Below are 24,940 nucleotides of genomic sequence, written 5' to 3' on the forward strand. Positions count from 1 at the left end.
GAAGATGAAGAGAAAAGTGGTGCGGTTTTGAACCACGGACCACTTTGGTGCTGAACACAAGAGCAGGAATAGTATGCCACGGGGGTGTACCTTGGCCGAGCCAGCTTTCTGTGCCAACGTGTGTTTGCATGATGAAGCAATGTTGGATCCTTGTGCTGCAGTCGCTTTGTGACATAGCCTTTTGTAGCCACTGGTTGGATTAGGTTAAGAGGGAGGCACCAAACCACCATGTTTTTGCTCTAAATGAAAGAAACATATAATTTCACTGGGGTTTATATGACAGGGGTGTGAGTGACCTCTATTGAAAAGAGGAACAGTAGAGGGCCAGTAGAAAACTGAAACCCAAGTCTGTCCCTGGAGATGATGTTCTTTGTTTGCTGCGCACCTGTACTAGCCAGTAGTATGTCCTTCGTAAATGGCCCATTCTGTCCCATTCACAAAGGACATGCAGACATGCTATCAGCTTGAACAAGTGCAGGTGAAACAAAGAACATCAACGCAGAAGCCAGGACATCTTGAAACTACCAACTTGCGACTTTTACGCTCATTTTGTGGTAGCAGACTTTCACAAGTCTTTCTTGTTTTGAATTTCAAATCATGCATAAAAGAAGTGAACAACTATGTTAAAATTGCCAACATTGTACTCATTTAGCATGATTTATACAGACTTGCATACTCCCACTGGTCCAAATGACCTACATCATGCAATTATGCATGTACTGAGATGTTACATAAGCATTTACTACATCTTGATTTTCTAGCATCTTTAGATTCTGTATAATTTGATTAAACCAAATTAACTACACATATTAGGTATGCATCCTATATGCCAGGTATAATAGGGTTGATAGGTGTGAAAGTGTTGCTGCACGTCTCAGACTTGTGGTGTGTACGAGCACGCCTACTTGATTAACACCCTGCTAAACACATTTAAGTATTGGATCAGCTCTATAGTGACGGCTAAACTGTGTGTTGCCTTGATCATGTTTGAAAGGTACTCACAGAATGCTAGTGACAGGTCTGAAAAATATGGGGAATCATCTGGGGGCACTTTCGGGGGGCACTCAACTTTGGAAGTGAAGGGTAAATACCTGTCAACAAGCCCTCCTTTTTCTGAAGTCAAATATACCTGATGACCCCTTTTATTTTAAAGTTCTACCCGATGACCCCCCCTTTTTTAGGTTTGGCTACCCAATGACCCCTTTAATCTTCAATTTTATCATCAAAATGCCATGAAATATTGCAGAAAGCGTTCAAATTCTCTTATTTCAGTATAATTATATTGTAGATTTGGCAAAATTTGGATTTTGTTCAATTTCTTCAAAATTTTCTACCTGATGACCTTTTTTTCCAAAATGTTATAACAAATGACCCCTTTTTATTAATTCAATTTTATACCCAATGACCAAATTTTTCATTTGTTTATACACAATTACCAACCTAAACTTTTTAAACAACATATACTGGCAATAGGTCCCTACTTCCAGAATGCGGTAGGCACATACCGTACTAAAGACATCTCAAGTTAAGAAAAACACCATGTTGGATTTCAAAGCGGCGTATAGACCACTTGACATGTGGCGTCATTGCCCGGCAGTATGCATACGCATTATGGCACTTTCCATTGTTGCCCTGCAGTGTGCGTGCGCATCGTAGTTTGCTCAGGGCATGTGTATTTTAAATATCCCACCACATTTCATATAGTACAAGAAAGCCATTGAACAGTGAAGCGGTTCGTTCGAGCAAATAAACATTGATGTCAAGTGGTCTATACACACATGTATAGAATGGCCATTTGTTTGTACGCTGGCAACGTAACCACATAAACACCCCAATTAGAATCTACCACTGTTAATCCAGAATGGCGTTACTCTCAACTTGAGATGACACACACTTTATGTAACTGTCAAAACTGAACTGACATAAATTATGTAGGTAAAACATACTCTTTCTTTGCGATTCTTTGAGCTTCTTTCAACTTACTATGAAGCAATATAGAAAGGTCAATAAAGTTAAAATGATAAAAAGATATAGGCTAGCTCTCAGCTATCGCTCACAACTACAGCTGTAGGCCTGCCTTTACTGGGTCCAAGCAAATATAAGACTCTTTAGATTCACAAATCTACTTAAATCTGATGGTATGCAATACATTTATTAAGTCTATCCTTGCACAGTTAGCTAGCATAGCTGGCTAGTGGGCACACTTAGGATATGAAATGTTTATCAAATAATTCATCCAACTATTGCTAGGGATGGTCTCCATTACCAGCATCCTTAGAATTGAATATGTTGAAATACCTAGAGCTACATGTCATCAAAAGGTCAACAAGGGTAAATTAAACGGAATCAAATTTTACACTCCTGCAAATGAAGTGTAATTTTGCACTATTCTCTCAGTGTAAAAATAGATATTCATTGACGCCTGTAAGGCAGAAAGTATTGTGATCAGATGTGTATGCTGTACAGAATATATAATAAACAGATCAGATCTTATCTTTTTGGATGTAAAATGTTGTGTAATAATGCTAACACTTACCAATTATGATATCATCCCTTTCCTTTAAAAAAATTAAATAGTTGACCTTTTTCTTTTCCATTAAATCAGATAAATATTAATTAAATTACTTCAAATATGAGTTTGCAGATTTGCATCGCAATTTAATGATCTAAGATGCAGGACTTCTTCAAGCCTCTCTAGTCTAAAGCTTTGGTCTAAAACCGTACATGAATGACCTAGCACACTTCTAGTATTTTACCAAAATCTGTTACAAAGTCCCCGATACAAAAAGTTGCAGCATCTGCAATTCTGCATGAGAAAGTACATTTTGAAATTTGATTTATCTAAAAAAGCAAGTTGATTTATCGAAAAAAAATTATGCTCTATACAAAACGTTAACATTTGACAAAATTAATAACAAATTGCTACAACCATGGTAAAGTAAGGTGGGGATTACTTTGCTTTCCAAAGGGATGTTTAGTCATCAGTTCTACCTGAGTCAGTATCCATTCAATTTGTGCCAAATCTAGTAAACGATGATGACAACATTATCATTTGCGGTTTTGTTCAATGTTATTCACCTTTTTAAGGTAAAGATGACTGCATCACTAATTTACCCTGCCATTGGCGTTATTTTAATTCAAAATATTAATTCTTAATATGAGTAAAGGTATACATGTAACCACAATGTAAGATATATACACTCATATCATTGTAGATACATGAAGAAATTGAAACATTCATTCAATTCACTGCCTTTAACTAGTAATATGTATAGCATTGACAGGGTTCGAATTCAGTCAATTTTTTTTGCATAGCTGTTTGTGCTATGCAAAACACATATGTTTGCATAGCAGTTTCCAAATTTTGCATCGCGGTTATTTTGCTATGCAAAAAAAAAACGTGTAGCATTTGGCGATGCAATATTGTGTTTGCGTAGCGAATCTACAACTTCTGTCATTGTCATCAAATCTCGGCTATCACTGCCGCCAATATTGTATTCGCGCATCACACACATTTCCCAAACTCACCTTGTTGCTAATAAAATATCAAATATATCCAAGAAAATACAGGTTGTATGTGTTCATCATTTATTTATCATCAATAAATTCATGTTTGTGCTGGATTTTATGCTTAAAAGCCATCAGAATTCATGATTGTTTTCAAGAAGTCAAAATTTACGTGTAATATCACCATTGACATTTCCCTCATTAATTATTCATGAGCTCATTATCGCGACGTAAAGTGGGTATTTTGAAACCGATGCTCAGTAAACATAAACAACTCTTTTATGCGCAGTTGGTATATACAGCTTCAGGGGGTCTTGAAACTACTTGAAAACATCTCCTAGCAACGGTCAGAGGGCAGGTTTTTTGCTGATAGCCGTTGATTTGACAGATTCGGGAACCACCAAAATTACCTGGGGCTTTACATTAATTGCTAGCTTGAGGGATTATCCCCACGTGCTTTGTGTCAAAATGCCAAAAACAAGAGAGTTAACCGAGTCCGAAAAAAGGCAAATTTCTGCCCTTTCGAAGGATGCGTTAGGGAATTTTTGAGGCAAATACGACATGGAATTTAGCTCAAATTTATGTATAGCACTTTTAGCTATGCATTTTGAAAAAGTGCATAGCAGTTGATGGAAATTGCATCGCATTTTGCGATGCGATACCGTCAATTCGACCGCTGAGCATTGAACATAAATTGTCTTTAATTAACTCCAAAAAGAACAATATTGTCAGCAAGAAAATCAAGCAGTTAATATTTTTGTAGATGTGTAAACAACATGCAATGGTCACTAAGTATCCTTTGATGTGATTGGCAGCTATAGGTAACATTCTATGGAAAATATTGCTATCTACTCATATGCATGAAGTAGGAATAACTTCTGTATTTGGCTACCTGAAACAGGTTTATTTAAAATTGAAACAATGATTGCAACTTATTCACTGCATGGCGAGTAGAAGTGTGTGAGACATGAAAATGTGTGTCATACATGACATACCTGGCAGCGTCACGTATAGCAATTTCATAATATGCATCTATGGACTAACAGCATGGATGGCCTTTGAGGTATAAAAATATTGTAATACCTTTCAAATATTATGCTGCTGATGCTTAATTCATTCAAAACAACATTCAGGTTTAAAATTGGCATCAATGCATTGTACTTTCTACGTATGGCTACGAATGTAGCAAATGTATGCAGTGTCTGTATTGCATTTGGTAAATGCACCAAGTTGGCAACTTGTGAGAGGGATACCTGCAAAACATGCACTTGTCAGACTTTCTCATGTCACATGTAATGAAATGAAGTTAGTGAGAGTGTGCAGAATGTTAGGATAGCAAAAAGGCAAATTCTTCAACTTTTCTGGAGGCAAGTTCTTGAGATATAGGCCAAATCCCTTTTATTTTGGTAATCTTATGATGTGAAACCCAAAGCCAACAAAGATTTGCACTCCAATCGCTTTAAGATATATCATTGAATGCACTGCCAGTTCATTACAAAAATTCTCACATACATATTTTGTGTATTTTTCCAAGTTGTATTTACCACATGCACAACTTTCCATTTGTCTTGGTTTAGCTTAACCAAACACTATCATAAAATGTTCTTTTTCAACAGTGAAAAGCTTGAAATTGATTTTTCATCGACTCCCGTCATCACGTCCCTAGATCTGGGGATGAACATGACTGCTGAAATACTAAGCGCCTAAATTCAACAACCCTTTGATTGCACGTGTACGTAGAGTTGAAATTAAGTGATGTTATGTCCCGAAATGTCTTCATCTACATATTTTAGTGTTGTTGCACATTAAAATGCACCACACCAAATAGCTAATCTAGATCATTGGTATTTATCTCCAACTACCTCTACTGTAGATATTGTCACGTGCATCGTACATGCTGCTCAATATTTCAGCATCCAGTTCTAGCCAGCTAGTTACTTGAGTGTGCTGATGGATGCAGTTCAATTGTGATTGATGTTGCTGCTAGTTTAATTCAGACTCAGCCATCTTGTTAAATACAGATTTAATCAATGTTACACAAGGTAGAACAATCTTAAACACCTCAATTAGTATTTCATCAACTGTGGTCAAGTCACTTGTTATAACAGCCTGTTCATCACATGGTCAGCAAGGTTGGTTACATGGTCCAAATATGGGAGAGGGATGATACAGAACTGAACCATTTTGAAAGAAAGGGGAAGTTGTTGGCTATCCCAATATTAAAGGGCAACCTGCGTACAGTGCAAAAAAACCTGGTGCTTCAGTTCTCTGAAATACATCTCAACCTTTTGTAAGTTCAATACAAAATGAACAACATGAAGCTACTTTATGGTTTGAAATAAGTCAGTGCAAAAGTATTCAGGGTGTCTCAATCAAAATGAAATGTTGGATTTTTGCAATATTAAGTTAATAGCTCATAGATGGATCTTCTGTAAGTCTTCAAAGGAAAGGCAAGCGATATCTTATGTTAATAGTCAACAGAAACTTGTGACATCTGATACTTGGATTTTGTTTGTAAACATACATTTGAAGGAATCCCTAGCTTGGCTGATGAACGCATTCCTATGTGTTGGTTAATGGATACAAACTCCTTGAATATGAACAACACAACACATACATTCAATGTTGCACATTAATGTTGGACATTTTATATCATGATTCAAGACAAGGATACTATCATGTAAACAATAAACAAAAATACATATGTCTGTAAAATATATGAAGATAATAACTAACATGCACTTTTACCTAGGTGTGGTTCCTAACATAATATACAAATGAAGCCAATACGTGCATGCCCACAACATTAAATATATCAAAATTACCAACCAGTTCAGTAATTATCTATGTATCATCAGCCTTCAGGCCTTGCATATCAAATATCAATTAGGCTCTACATCAAAAGCTCCTGGCTATCCCATTATTTCACTACATTATGATTGCAAGATAGTGTACTTGTGGGAGCGCAGTTTAACATTGAAACAATTCAAATTGCTTCCATAATCTGGGCAATCAGAAGTATGTCATATGTGCTTCAGTTTTACATTTTTGTATAGCATGTACTGCAATCTTTTGGAGATTACACTGTGTGAACACCAGTTTTGAAAATAGAAAAATATCAGACATATAAGAATTGAAGTAGTTTGAATGATCACTAATTTATGACATTTTATGGTAAAGGACCATTCGCCATCATTGCTTCAAAATGATGTAATCAAGTGTCATGTTATTTTAAATCCATCATGCGCCATCTATCAGCCAATTCAAAAACACTTAGCAATAATCAGTTTCAAATTTGTGGTCAAATATATTTATGTTGCTTTACAATGTATATCATTTATTATTGATGTTTTTCCACTATTTATGCAGCAGAGTTCATGCATGCATGCTGACAAACATACTTGAACTTAGGACTTATATCTATGATTATTGATCAATCTTTTTGATACATAAATGAAACAAAATAAATATTTATGCAGTAAACCTATGCTGTAAAATTTCAAGTGAATTCCATAAATGAAATCTAGCTATTTCAGACCAGGATTTTCAAAGTGTGTCACTGAAGTCCAAATTAACATTCATGTCTCATATAGCACCAAAGATGGCATTGAGCAACAATGTTCAATATTGTACAAGTACGTATGGATGGATGCCTTTAGGGTAGGGTTGTGGGTGGAAGTTACCATGAATATTCCTGACAGAGGGGATATCAAATATTAGTAGGACTCATCTGGAGAAAAATGGGAACATCAAATGCACTTCATTCCATTTTTTAAAACACCCACTGTTTCACAGTGGCAAACTTTTGCAAATTGAACGTGTCTGCTGTTATATCAAGATTTTAACAAATCTACCGGTTTTAATAAAATCTTTAAAATTAAAAAATTAAAGAATATTTTGAAAGTAAATATATGCTCTTCACAATGTTCAAAATTTTGACTAACATTTTCACATGACCTTCACATCAGCTGCCATAGCAATTGTAGTTCTCAGACTGATGAACAGAAATAAAACAAAAAGCTTTCTGAATTCTACTAAGCCTGAACTGATTACTACCCTTTGCATAGATCCACCATCACAATATTAAAACAAGGCTCTTCATGCAATGATTAGCAAAAGTGAATTTCTGTTTTTGGCTTTTCTTTCATGCATTTATGCAATGTGCTAGAATACGTAAACTAATTACAAATAGCACCTGTAGACACAAACACTTTGCATGTAGAACCTTGTTTTGAGATGACCATGCAAAGTAGGGTTGCACCACTAAATCACTAGTTGTCGTAGTTGCAACTACTGCCGGTATCGCAGTACTCAAGATACAATAAGAAAACTTAGCCAACTAATCATTTGGTAGCGATACAAATGTTGCCGAATTTGTTTTTATGAGCAAGTTTATCTGTAGCTATTATAGCCCTGTCGTATTTGTCCAATCTTGTGATCGCTGGCTGCACTTCTGCATTTAGTAGATCTATAGATTAATCCCTCAGTCCATCAAGATGATGGTGATTTGTGCATTTTGGGCATGAAAGTTACCTCTTTACTCAAATTTTGACACTAAATAGTTGTTAATTAGTTGACTAGTCGCAACTATTTGGTGCTGACTAGTTAAAAACAAAAAAAGCTGAAGTCATGCAACCCTGGTGCAAAGGGTATACTAGGTCTTCTGGTGACAGGAAAATCAATCGCTGATTTGGGGTGGAAAGCAAAAACATTGTAGTCGATTTTGTATTGACTTCTGAAATCTGCAACAATGCCATTGTCAACATTATAGTTTAAAAGATAGGATTTTGTCTTTTGCCTGTCCAATATCGTGTAATGGATGGGTTGGCCAATATTTTGAGTAGTGGATGCTGGGGCAGCTGGTATCCACAATCATTGAGGATCAACGTTGCATGGGGCGTGTGCGCTGTCTTATATCACTATCCACTATTGTGTGATATTTAACACCCAAAAACCAATCAAAGGTTTACATAGTACAATGCTATCCTTATCCACTGCAGCAAACAATCTATATAATGCTTGTTGTACTTACCAAATCCACCACCACCAACTTTCTTTATCTGGAGAAAGAAACAGATAGTTTTGGAAAAGTGTAAATCAAGATTCATTATCTTGTTCTTATTTCACTTTTGTTTTAATTTTGGTCTGATAACTTTTAACATCACCACAATCACTAATCCAAAGAATGACTGCTACACATTTCAGAGAAGAACGGCAGTCCCTTGCTCAGATTGATGCGAAGGCCCTGTTAATGAGCGACCTACGCGGAGCAGTGTGTTCCCTTCAAGGGCTACGAACTATGCCGACCAACGTTTTGATGCATAACCGCCAATCAGATTATAAGTCTGTAATTTGTTATGATTGTCAGGCGATTGAATCAGCCAATCAGAACCCCACTTCCATGTTTACGCTCTGCACGCTCTCAAAATGTAAACAAATGCTGTTCTTCTCTGACAAAAACTGTAAGTGTACACACTCACAGTCATTCATGGACTCCTTAGTATCCCTTTTATTTTTGTTCATCTGGTAGTAGATAGGTTCATAACATTGAATGGAACACACAGTTATGCCATCCATCAAATTGCAAAATGTCAGAGAACTACAAAATGTTGTAATAATACTTGCATGAGACATTGCATCTTCTTTAGCTTGATCAATGAGACAATTAATTGTTTTAAAGAAACTTATTCTTTTTATCTAAATGTACTTTGTCACTTACTATTTTCCATCGGTCTTTGACGATGGCACCTGGATGCAGCAGGTCCTCGGTCATGGCTGCCGCCAATGTACTTCCAGGTCAAAGGTTAAGGGTCACAGACTACGTGGGGTCGTCTTCTGGTTGTTCTACCATCCTGTAAATTGAGGAGAGAGAAATCAAACATTCCAGAGATGAGATACAAGAACTTGACCTCCTCCTTCTTACGCAGGCCATCCAGCCAGACACAAATATGCCAGCCTGCCTGTATGGCCCATTACTACATCACAGATGACTTGACACTGACGCATTTATGCGGCGTGTGTGTGTGTGTGTGTGTTTACTGGTGAAGCAAAATATTTTCATCAAATTTATTTTTGACAATTATGTGATTAAAAATAACCAGTTGTCAAAATGTATTAAATTGTTATATGTTAAGTCTTTCCCTCTGGAGAGTTTTGACAGATTATTTTAAATTACAAAGTTTTACTAAGTCTATGTTACAAACATTGAACATGTGGACGTAAGTTTTTGAATGATGTACTGCAACAAAAACTGTTCATCTTTCGAGTATGGTATTGGTAATTTGATTGTTCTCATAATTGCAGATCCCTGGCAAACCATTTATATGGTTGGTAAATTTTGTTGGCACAACATCGGCACAAAACAGTGGAAATTAACACCAGTGAAACAAGATTACTGCAAAAATGCAGCATTTTATGGGCAAGGTCTTCTTGCTAGGACATCTCACTAGGCTTTGTTGTTACGCAGATCCAAGTGAAATAGATACAACTCCTGATACTGGTTGTTAATCCCAGGGAGTTCACTCACCTTCATCCCTGATACACATATCATCAAATCAGATCTAGGGAGAAGGAAGGCATATAAGGGACTCTATTGGCCAGCATCCATGACTCTAACACTCCCAACCAGCAATATCTGTTACATAGAAAAAGGGCAGAGGCAGTCATGAGTCACAAAGACTCGGGTGTTTGTCTAAGTTAATAAACTGACGGACTTTAGTGATTGGTTTCATTCCATTGTCCTCCATCCTATTGTTTCTGTATCCTCAGCACAAAGTTATAGAACTGTTCCTTGAAGGGGTGCACACAGAGCGACCAAGTCACAAAGTGGTGAGAAATTTGTAGTGTCGGAGAGGGACTGTCACAGTCCCTCAGCAATGAATAAGTACAACAGCACAACCCTCCATCAAGCCACCCAAAATGTATCCATGAGGCAGAAGAATACACACAAAACTTAATATTTCTTAGGGGGAAGATTGTATTTTGGTCAGACCTGAAAGGCATCTACCTTCCCCTCCCAACATGGGCCAGCAACATGTAAGAAACAAATAAATCAGAACAAAACTAAACATAAATTAACAAATACCACAACAACAACAAAAGTACAAGCACACAAAATAAATCGCTTTGCTTGCCATAATAGGTAACCCCCATTCTTCCCATACTGACTGACAAAAGTGGGGGTGGCATCCCTCCTGCCTCACTTTGTGCAGCCACTGATTGAAATGCATTTCTACCTTTATAAAAGTTGTCTTAAGTTTATGCTTTTTATGAACCTGTGATAACAGACTGACATTTATAAGGTTCGCTTTACCCGTCACAGACATGTATTGTTTCTAATTAAACAGAAATCATTACATTGTGAGACAGGTGTTTGATCCACAGAGATCTCTTGTTCTCAGGTAATTTAATGCTGTAGATAAATATTAAAACAGGAACAGGCTATAAAGCCCTATATGCTGTATTTACTCAAATTTATTTTATTTTTCATTTGCTTTAATCTTACTTATTCATTTATTGTGTTATTTCTTTGTTTTCTTTCTTATTCTTTCCTTCCGTCTTTCCTTTTGTTTGTTCATTCATTCATTCATTCATCATTTATTTGAATTGGAGCTGAAACTAATTATTGCAATTATCAGCAGGGATATGTTCTGTCAGCCTCAGCCCTAGTGAAAGTTTACCATTAAAGACACTGCCAAAACATCATTCAAAAAGATCTCAAATGTACCACGTACATGTATCATACATAATACTTGACACATTCTCAATTGATGCCTTTTACTACAACTCCTAGTGCACACCTGCTTTGATGTAACCTTACTCTAACCAGATTAGCAAACTCTCAGTGAAAACCGTAACTCTAGCAATTGAGGAAGTAACTCCATATCTCAGTCACTCATTTCTGACTAATGTGATTCATCTGGGAAAGTTTAGTACAATTGCAATTTTGAGAAATATTTCTAAATCAGGATTTCCCGTAAGTTTCAACTTCCTCTTATAATGCACCCCTCCAGTGAATTACGCAAAGCTTTAGTTTTGATCATGCCACTGAGTTCTTTTTATACCGTTTGCTTATTTTAGAATTTTCACAAACTCTTGCAAACATTTCCTCAACTTGCTGTAGTTCACAAAATGCTTCAATAACAATTTTGAAAGTGCAAGCACCTTAGCTCTAATGAAATTAAATTCCTACTTGCATATATTTCATGGTTGTGAATACCGTATTTGAAGTTCTATTCCCTTTTTCTCAACTTCAAGAAATGTATTTTTTTATGCCAGTAGGCCAAACTTTTTAATAGGCCTAATTTACATCAATAGCACAATTTCCTTTCTCACTTCCATTCCCTCCTGCTATGATTCTTTAATATGAAGCTTTGAAGTTACTATAAAGTGAAAATAACAAGCTTTCTACCCATGTATTTTGTGTTTCAATGTTTCCTTTTCCATTTGAAGTGCAACAAAAAATATCATGTTACTAACTGTGTGTAGTATTTCGTGATACACTGCAACGGTGCAAACCTTTGCATATTTTCATCTGTCATGACCCATTTCAAATGACCCATAATGTGCAAACTGCTGTTAAAAGCATTACACATACAAATCGTCATGTCAGTGCAGAATGCCGAAAGTGACATTTTGGGCAAAATTTTACAAGTCTTAGAGGTAATTAAGTAACTTTAAATTAAATGAAAAAACTGTTAAAAACAATAAATAAGATATACACAAATGTTTTTCCTGCAAAATCACTGAAAAGTCACTTACGACCTTATTGCACTGACACAGCAAAATAATATATTGCAATAAACAGAAACCATAAGTTGACAAAATTAGTAGGCAATTGTACACAAATCACAACAGATGTAAACAATTCAAACAACAAGCCAAGGTGATCAGTGTACTCCTGACTCAATCAGTGACCGGTAACGAAGGTGACACAGACACAACCCTGAAGATTGACAACGTCAGATGTTGAATGTAGGCGCCACAACGTCTAACACAATGAACAAATCTTGATACAACTCACTTGCCTGTGTGCGTTAGCGAGCCGGGCAATTTCTTTCGCATTACGTTATCTTTGGCACATTACGGATGATGCACTACCAGTGACCTCAGATGTTAACTCGAAAGAGGCTCAGATAGGGCGGGTGGAAAGACCGGTGGCATGTGATGAAGATAGAGAAAACATCACCGTTGCCATGGAGAGTAATCATCATCTACCTAGGCGATCTAACTAGGGCATCTTTAATAAATTAAAACAGAATGTCAAAATCTTGAAACATAAATGTTTGACAACACAATGACATGACCTGTAAGTCTTTTGGATGGGAAACTCGTATGACTATGCATCATAAACATGCAATTAGTAGATGATACCTTGATATCCTAGAATCCATTTCCATGATGGGGATGATAGTTTATGTCGTTGTTGTAATGTTACCAGATAATCCAACAGTAATAGACAGGCACACAGATGACAGATCCTCAGATGAAACTAAGAATTCAGGAGCGCACCATAAACATAGTCCAAAATGTCAAATGAACAATATCCAACGTTGCAGCAATTTCACTATGATCCGTAGTGATCTGTGGTATCACATATCCATTGAGGTATGTTGGTCAATTTACTTGTTATCAACACATCTTTACAAAGAGTGTGACCCACTGTCCTTCGCTGGTTTATTATTACACATTACATCAACCCAACTTAGATAGATCTATACAAGTAGGCTTTAACAAGCTGTATCTAATGAAATCAACTTTGTTACTGTGTGTAACAACAACTGAACAGTAGCATCACTGCATTGGAATGGCCATCCACATTTGATTTATATCCAGCTTGGCATGAGTAATAATATTTTTGCTCTTACTCTTGCAATGCCTTCAACATCCAATGTTTCAATTTGCATTTTGATGATGTGTCTATGTTCAACCTATGTGTGACAGTATTAGGTAGGGACAATGTACGATTTACTACATTCATGGTTTACTGGACTAGCATAATTAAAAGCTGATTCCATAGCCTTGTCATCCTGTTATCATAGGCCTGCTAAGAATACGCGATTTTGGAGGCCAAAAAACGCACCCCGATATTTTTATTTTTTTGCGATTTTTAAGGGTTTTTTCGCGGATTTGGAGAGTCCCTGGGCCTAACATCAAGTGCTACCATCATTTAAAAAAAAAAAAAATTTTAATTAAAAAAAAAAAAAATCAAGAAAATTAACAAATTAAAAATTGTGTTTAAAAAAAAATAATTTGCAGATTTAGAGAGTCCCTTGACCTAGAGTGAGTTACTGCAATCATTTGTGGATGATTTTAAAAAAATTGGAAAAAGATATTTTCCAATTTTTTTAATTTTTTTTTTAAGATTTTTTCAAAAATGTCAAAAAGCATAATTGGAGCCAAAATACGCAAATTGCGGGCAAATAAATAACGCAATTAGCAGCCCTATGTTATCATTTAAATACCAGTTGTATCAAGTTGAACTGATGCTGCAGAATTAGAGTTGGGGCGGGAGTTGGGGTGGGAGTTGGGGTAAGGGGTGGAATTTTAGCCAGTTTGAACTTTACCTCCCCCTGCCATTTAGCAGTGAGGCCAATTGTGAGTTTGTTACATGTTCAACTGGTATGAGTAAGTTGTCTTACAGGGTGGAATTTTTAAGAAGGCGTCACACAGGCTCCCCCACTCCATTTCACATTTTTGCCAATTGCAACAAGTTCAACTAGTTGAATTGAGCTTGTGGTCAGGGGTGGCATTTTAACAGGACTTAGGACCTCCTTCACAAATTCCATTTTGCAGGTAGTGAATGGTTTCAAGAGTGCAATTGCCACTTGTCCCATTTCTGGATGTTAAGATTTGAGAGCCTGCCCCTCTTCCTAGTTATGGTCTGGACTATGGAGGGTATTATGATAATGGTTAGGATTAGAGTTTCAGGGTAGGCCTACATGGTTGATAAGGCTGCAGTTTGAATACATAAGGCGACTTAAATGCAACAGACACATTCTTCTAAAACTTGCTAATTAATTAAAGAATTACTAATTAATGAATCAATCAAGTGTTTGCTTTTAAATTTAATGCACATGGGTATTCAATTTATAAGTAACCAAGGTTGATCTGAACTGCATTAATTAAATCTGTACATGATTAATTAATGAGTGAATCAATTACAAGATTATCAAGAACATCAATCTCTTGCGCACAAAATTTTGACTATTTCAGTCAATTTGAAGAAGATCCAGCTATCATCTTTAGCATTGAGAAGTGCAACAACCTCCAAATAGGTTTCCCTGTTTTACTGTTGATTATTTGTAAATTACTGTGAAATGAAATTAATAACCCCTAAAAATATTGAGCACCATTTGCTATCATTTGAACTTACAAGGTCTTTTGATGCTATAAATGAAGAGCTCCATTTCAAGAATATGATATCACCAACAATTACTTTCTCTGTCAGCTATTTTTGGAAATTTTAGATTGACAAATTTGAATAACTGTTTAACATCAAAGATTTTAATTTCCTCCAAAAAGATATAATTTTTAATATGTTAACATTATAACAATCTATGCTACTCTGGCATATGAATTTGTCACTTAAAACACTTGTCAAATAGAATGTTACACATAGCTGTTGGAGGTACCACCTTTTAAAGTGAAATTTGTAAATTACACACCAATTATTAGATGTCCTCATAATAACATCTTTTCTGGGATGACAACCGATAACTCCACACGAATAACACTTTCAAAGTGCAAAAGCTATGATAGGATTCTAATACTGTGATGCAACTGCAACTTAATACCTGGCATCAAATGCATAACGACCATTACCACACAACCAGCCACTCACAATGATAAGAATACATCATCTATGATGATGATGGTCCCCTAATATTTTCATCTTCATCATCAGTAAACACAATCTATAATTTCTTAGTAACCAGGTCTCTGTTTACAGCGCCTAGGAAAACTTTAATGTTGTCATGTTCTCCATGTCATGATCAGGTGTAAAATAAGAGCAACTTGAGACAGCTGATATTCTTGCAATGCTATTTAAAGAGTGTTACATGTACATGTAAGCACCAGAGCTTTAAAAAGTTTGCAAAAGTGGGGGAAATAACTTTGCTGAAAATATAGTGCATACACTCAAATGGCAAGACTTTGCCATGTCCAACCGTTTTACAAAGTTTTCCTTTATTGCCATATTCCTTAGTTAGTATCCAAAATAATCTCTGGGTTGATGACTGAGAAACTTATGTGTTAAAAAGGAGTCAGACTTTCCACCGGAATCTGGAGGTCTGAGAGTGTGCAGTTGTGTCCGAGACTGTTGTGACCAAATTGATGTTTTTTGATGATCATGTTTGTTTTTAAATATAATTGTTGTAACTTCAGGGCACATCCTGTGACAATGGCATGATAAGACATGGGTGCCAGTCATGCTACATGTATGGCGCACAACCAAAGTCGGGCAAACATATTTTCATGAGTCTGACACCCGGTCTGACACAAATATGAATAGTTTGGTTATTCAGTCGCCACTACAAGTATGAAAATACATGCGCAGTGTAGACAACGCATGAAGGATTTAGTCTAAATAATATCGCTAGGATTTCAAACACTCATCTATCAGGACACAGTTCTTTAGATCCAGTATGTGGGGGTTGGATTTATTGAACTGTGCCAATGAAAATGAGATCAACTTGGCTGGCTCATATCATATCACGCTACATAAATGTAAGACCTTAAAGCAAGCATAGATCAAATGGACGTAGCAAATTCCATATAAATGCTTAATAAATCCAGACAAATTTGATCATAATTGCACCCTAATTTGTAAGCATGGGCAATTTGATTTTTTTGTTCACACAGTGAACATTTCCCCCACTTGAACCCATATCTCATATGCACAGTTTATCCCTTACATACACTGTGTCTTTAGTAGCTATTGTAGCCCATCAACTCTGTGGTTAAGAGGCTAAGAAATAATTCCTAATGTTTCATACCCAGGTTTGTATCCTTTATCTAATCCTGCCCCACATGACAAGGACTTTTTAGTACATCTTATCTTGTTTTGAGATAATGGCAGCCAGGACTATTGTTTTGCCTTTTTTCTAAGCATGTTTACTATTGGATTGAGCCATCACATGATTATAATAGGCTTTACTGATTGGTGGGTAAGGTCAATGCTATTGTTTATTTTGTGATAAGGCTGAGCATATTACTGCATATGAAAAATACACTGCTATTTTGATACAGGCGATTTACTCAATTTACTTCCAACTGATGAAATTTAGTTCCAGTTATCTACCCAGTAATGTTTGCTTATCTTAATTGGAAACCTAATAATTATTGGGCCATGGTTATTATCTGCATGGTATATTAATTGAATTTCAATAGGCCTATGATAGTGATATTGATTTGAGAGTTTGTATTTGAATGAGTTTCTTGCTGGATGGAGAGTTATATAAGGCAGAGTCAGGATGTAGGTATCATTATGCCTCAAATCACTAATTTATTGTAAGATCAGTGCAGAATAGGCTAGGTATGAAAATGGAAAGTAAGAACAAATTACTATACACCTGGTCCGTGAACTGTGTCTTTTTGAAAGACTCTTCTTGTTAAAACCTGTATGGAAATACAACAGATCCCCACCCTCAAGTGTCTGACCTGACTTTGGAGCATTGGTTTTGACCTACATTTGGAGCCCAGGTTTGACCATTTGCAGTATGTTGGAAGCCTTATGTGATACATGTATATCTGTGCTTGACGATAACACAAACCAATCCCTTCCTATATACCCCTGTCTACCCAGGATAAATCCAAAGAGAAAAAATAGTTTCACTGAGGACTCAAGTTACTCTTATACAAGTAATATAATCCTAAACATGTCTTGTAACATCACTTCAACAAACTTGAATTACAGTCCCATCTGAAGATGGTACCCCAGTACTTACTTACATGTAGATTTTAGTGAACCTTTAAGGGGAATCATCCATTGTTTAGTGGGGTTTAGATTTTAGTGAACCTTTAAGGGGAATCATCCACTGTTTAGTGGGGTTGCACTAAGCTGACTATATAATATAATTTTGACATTTGAAAAATGTTGTTTTGTGTTGTTATACAAAATGTTGCAAAACATTTTTATGACCTTATTTTAAAACCTGACATTGGAAGTTAAAACATTTAACCAATTAAACCAAAACCCAAAATATAACCAGTTTAAACATTATAATAAACATTTTGTTTGCTTGGATGTATTGACCCTCTAAAAAGTTATCATCAGTAGACCTACACTGTATTATTCATGTCGTTGTGACTATTTTGTGCTGACTACATGTAGTAACGACTTGACCCGTCAACTATGGTACTAAATGGTAGGTTGTGCAACCTTATTTGTTAGTCACATCCTATTTTCCACCAGACAAATGCTATAACACTTAGAATGGTCTGTTTCCATACTTATTTAGGAATGAAATATGTTTTGAATTTGCTGATAAGAAATAAGTAAGATGATGTGTAATAAGCACCAAAATAACATACAATCCTCTACGGGTCAATGCAATATGTCTAATAACAAAACACATCATGTGATTCAAATTAAAATCCGATTACATACGATGCTGGTGAAATAGATGGGTAAAATCATTTATTATTCAAACCAGATGATTTATTTTCTGGATACACAGGAGATATTCTCTTTTTTTACACATAATTTGTTTTTAACTGTCTTTTTCTTGTCACATTCAACTAGTAACAAATTACAAATTATAATATTTATTGCTGACAATATTTTTTAATTTCTCATTCATGTCACTTTCATCACTGCCAGGAGAGTCTACATGACACTCACTATAACTTGCATTTAAGATTTCATCTCATGCATATTGCTAAGTGGACAGTATAACAGTATAATGGGGTACAAGTACCTGGACAAAATCATTGTAAAGGTTTCTGCCTGAACACAGCATAAGTGTTTTTAATTGACACTATTTCCTTTCAAGATTGCTTTGTACATTACATTACCCCTCATATTTTGTTGTGAGTTTGATGGAAATATTACATAATTGATGGAAGAAATACTAAAAATAAACAAAAATTTCCAAATTGCAATGTTTAATTTCTTTTTTTTATAGCAAATTTTGGAGTCCCTGGACCTAGCCAAGTACAGCAATCATATGTGGTTGGTTTTCTTAACATTTTTTTGGGGGGGGGGGGGGAAATCACCAAAATATTACAATTTTATATTTAAAAAGGGCAGATTTGTAACTTGTGTTCACTAAATAATCTATTCAAGATCTAAAAATGCATCGGGTTTGTACACATTTCTATTTTTTTAATTCTGAGGTGAACACACGATACAAATATGCCCATTTTGGATACAATTCTTTTTTTTAATCAACCACAAATTATTGCAGCACTTGGCTATAGGTCAAGGGACTCTCCAAATCCGAGGGAAAAAAATTATTAAAAAAACTCCCTACATCTAGATCCAAAAATATGATTTGTGCCACACATTTATGCAATTGCGTATTTGTAGCAGCTCTAGCTTATATAAGGCTGATTTCAAAATTTTATAATCATCAACTTGATTCATGATATGTTCAGAGAACATACATGCACACCTCAAAATAAGCAGGATTGGGTTGAGCATTTGCATTTGATCATCAAGTGCAGCAAAATCTTGAAAATGAATTTCAATTTGATGATGCTATCTCTATATATAATAGGTCAATCATTCTAACCATCTTATGATCTTATCACCTTCATCAAATTAAGAAGCCACAGTATGACTTGTGCTCATATAGATTTTTATTTTTGCATTCAAATAAAGTTTCTCATCACAATAACCTACAACAATGACATAAAAGTTGAGACGGATTAATAATCTTCATTGACATTGCATTTATTTGGAAACTATAATTGTCACCATTCTATATAGCGGGTATCAGTAACTTTGTGTTTTAAGTTGTGAAAATATCTAGTTTGAGATATAGACTTTGCAAAGACAAGAGAATTGATACAGCTGATTCAACGCGTTGACATTTCATGACCAGTACTGCTTAAGTGCCAATAATGAAATTCAGCTAGGTCATTTCCCTTTACTAATAAACTGAAACATGTTCATATCACAATCAAAAATAAAAGGTGGCAAAATGGGGCTATAGCACTTTTGAAGCGAGACAAGTCATTGGCTGAAACTGATCTGTTACTCACTTGATGAGATGTTTAAAACATCACCTGTACTATGACTTTGACATCTGATGTTGTGATGTGTATATGGCTTAGTCATCACTCAAGTCAAATTGTACTTTCGGTTCATCATGTCCTCTTGCAGCCAAACACTATGAGCAAATTATGGTCTCAAATCAAATGATGCCCATGTATGCTGTACTTCATTTGAGGTGGGTCTGAAGGGAGCATGACCTAGTGGTATTGGCACTCGATATTGAGACAAATAAAGCTGACACACAATAGGAATGGTATGGGTTCTATAAAGGAGAACCCAAGGAGTGTAATTTCCTTCCCATGCAGTGGCGGTGCCAGGATTAGGTGGGGGGGTCAAAGTGATGGGGGGGCAAAATCAACCAATTTTGGGCAAAATTGCTCCCCATTGTATAATTTTTTTGGGAGGGGGGAAACAGCATAGTAGTAAAAGCCTAACAATTCCTGTCGATTATGAACTGATCAAACTATAGAGAAATTTCCTAGGTTATACTAGTATTTACTTAGGTTACACATTGTTTTTGAAAGAATCAAAAGAGAACACAATGTTCCTTTTCTATTTTCTATTCACGGTTTTGAATACAATACCGGAGAAACAAGATATCATACAAACAGTGACAAAAGGTCACCATCTCCATACACTCTTGTGCAGAATGGGCATTCTATACCTTCTTGACTGTTTTTAGATCAACATATACCGCAAAATTGCTGCAAAACATCAAATATGAATACATATGAATATCACACATGTCATCTTAACATGACAATGTCAAAAACTTGTTGACATTATCACAACACATATCTGTCAATGTATGCATTTAAAGATCACAGCATACCATAAATAGACAGTCAATGACAATGTGACAAATTTGGGTCTATGACTTTAGAAAACCTAAAACCTAAATGAACTATCCATTACAAGCCCCACAGGCAAGCATCTCAAGTGAAACTTCACCAAGCAAACTTTAACCACATCCAAACTTGCAAAGAATGAGCCATAAGCCTGACTGACTGTAAAACCTAAAAAAGACTGTTGGCCATGATGTTACTTACCAGGGCTGCCTTAGTGCCTTTTCTAAAGTACAAGTACCTGGACAAAATCATTTTAAAGGTTTCTGCCTGAACACAGCATAAGTGTTTTTAATTGACACTATTTCCTTTTAAGATTGCTTTGTACATTACATTACCCCTCATATTTTGTTGTGAGTTTGATGGAAATATTACATAATTGATGGAAGAAATACTAAAAATAAACAAAAATTTCCAAATTGCAATGTTTAATTTCTTTTTTTTATAGCAAATTTTGGAGTCCCTGGACCTAGCCAAGTACAGCAATCATATGTGGTTGGTTTTCTTAACATTTTTTTTTTTTTTTTTTGGGGGGGGGGGAAATCACCAAAATATTACAATTTTATATTTAAAAAGGGCAGATTTGTAACTTGTGTTCACTAAATAATCTATTCAAGATCTAAAAATGCATCGGGTTTGTACACATTTCTATTTTTTTAATTCTGAGGTGAACACACGATACAAATATGCCCATTTTGGATACAATTCTTTTTTTTAATCAACCACAAATTATTGCAGCACTTGGCTATAGGTCAAGGGACTCTCCAAATCCGAGGGAAAAAAATTATTAAAAAAACTCCCTACATCTAGATCCAAAAATATGATTTGTGCCACACATTTATGCAATTGCGTATTTGTAGCAGCTCTAACTTATATAAGGCTGATTTCAAAATTTTATAATCATCAACTTGATTCATGATATGTTCAGAGAACATACATGCACACCTCAAAATAAGCAGGATTGGGTTGAGCATTTGCATTTGATCATCAAGTGCAGCAAAATCTTGAAAATGAATTTCAATTTGATGATGCTATCTCTATATATAATAGGTCAATCATTCTAACCATCTTATGATCTTATCACCTTCATCAAATTAAGAAGCCACAGTATGACTTGTGCTCATATAGATTTTTATTTTTGCATTCAAATAAAGTTTCTCATCACAATAACCTACAACAATGACATAAAAGTTGAGACGGATTAATAATCTTCATTGGCATTGCATTTATTTGGAAACTACAATTGTCACCATTCTATATAGCGGGTATCAGTAACTTTGTGTTTTAAGTTGTGAAAATATCTAGTTTGAGATATAGACTTTGCAAAGACAAGAGAATTGATACAGCTGATTCAACGCGTTGACATTTCATGACCAGTACTGCTTAAGTGCCAATAATGAAATTCAGCTAGGTCATTTCCCTTTACTAATAAACTGAAACATGTCATATCACAATCAAAAATAAAAGGTGGCAAAATGAGGCTATAGCACTTTTGAATCTAGACAAGTCATTGGCTGAAACTGATCTGTTACTCACTTGATGAGATGTTTAAAACATCACCTGTACTATGACTTTGACATCTGATGTTGTGATGTGTGTATGGCTTAGTCATCACTCAAGTCAAATTGCACTTTCGGTTCATCATGTCCTCTTGCGGCCATACACTATGAGCAAATTATGGTCTCAAATCAAATGACGCCCATGTCCGCTGTACTTCATTTAAGGTGGGTCTGAAGGGAGCATGACCTAGTGGTATTGGCACTCAATATTGAGATAAATAAAGCTGACACACAATAGGAATGGTATGGGTACTATGAAGGAGAACCCAAGGAGTGTAATTTCCTTCCCATGCAGTGGCGGTGCCAGGATTAGGGGGGCTAGGCAAAGTGATGGGGGGGGGGGCAAAATCAACCAATTTTGGGCAAAATTGCTCCCCATTGTATAATTTTTTCGGGAGGGGGGAAACAGCATAGTGGTACAAGCCTAACAATTCCTGTCGATTATGAACTGATCAAACTATAGAGAAAATCCTAGGTTATACTATTATTTACTTAGGTTACACATTGTTTTTGAAAAAATCAGGAAAGAACACAATGTTCCTTTTCTATTTTCTATTCACGGTTTTGAATACAATACCGGAGAAACAAGATATCATACAAACAGTGACAAAAGGTCACCATCTCCATACACTCTTGTGCAGAATGGGCATTCTATACCTTCTTGACTGTTTTTAGATCAATATATACTGCAACATTGCTGTAAAACATCAAATATGAAAACATATGAAATTCATATTATGAATATCACACATGTCATCTTAACATGACAATGTCAAAAACTTGTTGACATTATCAAAACATATCTGTCAATGTATGCATTTAAAGATCACAGCATACCATAAATAGACACGTCATTGACAATGTGACAAATTTAGGTCTATGACTTTAGAAAACCTAAAACATAAATGAACTATCCATTACAAGCCCCACAGGCAAGCATCTGAAACTTCACCAAGTAACCTTTAACCACATCCAAACTTGCAAAGAATGAGCCATAAGCCTGACTGACTGCAAAACCTAAAAAAGACTGTTGGCCATGATGTTACTTACCAGGGCTGCCTTAGTGCCTTTTCTAAAACTGAAAGAGTGAAAGTTGTTTTACCGATTGAAATTATCAAAAAATCTATTGCAAACAAGTTTTATGCGCTCTCTCAACTACCGGTAAGCAAAATGGGTTCTGACTGGAAAATGCAAGTCAGGATTTTATTTTTCACAATTTTATGTTGAAGCTCCTAGTCCACTTGAATCCCACATCAATTGCCTAGTTTTGCCTTTCTCCTGGACACCCAATAGAATGCATTTTAAAGTGAAACCTGTAGAAGCCAGGAATCACAGTCATGTGAAAAAGAATCAGTGCCATATGTCTTCCTCTAGGTAGCAGAAATCAAACCCATGCCATATGTCCAGTTCCAGTCACTGGTAAGCCACTGGGTTATGTTGCAAGACATTTCCTCATAAAATGACAATGAAGCATCTATGAAGCCAGTGACATTTCATGTGATCTAATGACTTTATTTCACTACAAATTTAATTTCACTAATTAATGTTTTCGCCCAGATTCGCAAATTTTAGTACCAAGACATTTTTTGTGTTTTGATTGGGTTATGGTCTTTGGGTTTTCATGAAATAAAGTACACAAGATATTTTGTTGTTTCACAGTTGGTGTATAACATTTAAAAGTGTATCTTGGCTTGTCAGCAACAAAGACACATTTTCTGCTGATGTTGTTACATAACTATAATGATAACTGATTTGAAGCATTTACAACTCACTATACAGGTAACTCACTATACATACAGGTACCTTATAAATTTGCTAATTTTGTTAACTGCCATGACGCTACGAAACATAATCCTGCTTCTGCTCCAAACATGGTATCTGCAGTGATACTATCATAATAATATTCCTTGTTCCCGTATGTAGGCCTACAGGCTGTTCATATCCTGATAGATTCATTTGTTTACAGACAGCATCCTGAATTGCAGGATTCCACTTGTAGACTTCATTAATATGACTTTTTATTTCCTAGTTAATGATCAATATCCTTTGTTAATTTCTTGACACAATTAAATCATGTCACTATCAGTAGGACATGGAGTCAAGCAAATTATAACAAAAATCCTCATGAAAACTTGCAGCAATTGGCTATATCCCTGTTATGATCTGGTCATCCATCCTGATTATAATCAGTATGTCATAGTAAGTAATTGCTTTCTTGCTTTTGTCCTCTTCATCACGGTTTCATCTTCTGTTTATCCTATTGCTATTTATTCACCTCATCTAATAATAACAGTTGATCATTCCACAAGAGTCAGTGCGTACAACAAGACTGGCAACACTAGATATGAAGCATCGCAATGAAGGTTGAAATCTTGGGCTATATACCAGCATGCTTACTGCGTTGATCATCAGCTGACTCCACCGCTGCTGCTACCATTACAAGAAGTTCCCGGCATGATGTCATTGTCTACTCATCTCGATTCCATCCAATGTTATTGTCATCACTCACTGTCCACTGCCGTGTCAATGCCTATCAAATGTTGTCACCGATTCAAAATTATCATCTAAGATAGTTAAGTTCATATTTCAAAAATTTTGATTAAAAAATTGTTTCTTATGATTATTTTTGATAATCGAATAACTTACACCATGCATTTACTTTTTTTTATCACACAGAACAACTTACAACTAGAAACTTGATGTTGTGACTTGATGTATGAAAGTATATCCAAATCCTTGGTATAAAACTATTGGTTATTATATGAAGTGGTGCAGCTACGACTCACCTACACAAGCTACATAATATCATC

At 35.7% G+C, this 24,940-nt stretch overlaps 1 pseudogene; it reads right to left on the reverse strand.

The window, feature by feature from the left end:
- Positions 1-24,724, reverse strand: part of LOC140151763 (uncharacterized) — a 58,983-nt pseudogene extending 34,259 nt beyond the window's left edge.
- Between the last annotated feature and the right edge of the window lie 216 nt (positions 24,725-24,940).

The sequence above is a fragment of the Amphiura filiformis genome, chromosome 5 (genome assembly GCF_039555335.1).
Source record: "Amphiura filiformis chromosome 5, Afil_fr2py, whole genome shotgun sequence".
NCBI lineage: Eukaryota > Metazoa > Echinodermata > Ophiuroidea > Amphilepidida > Amphiuridae > Amphiura > Amphiura filiformis.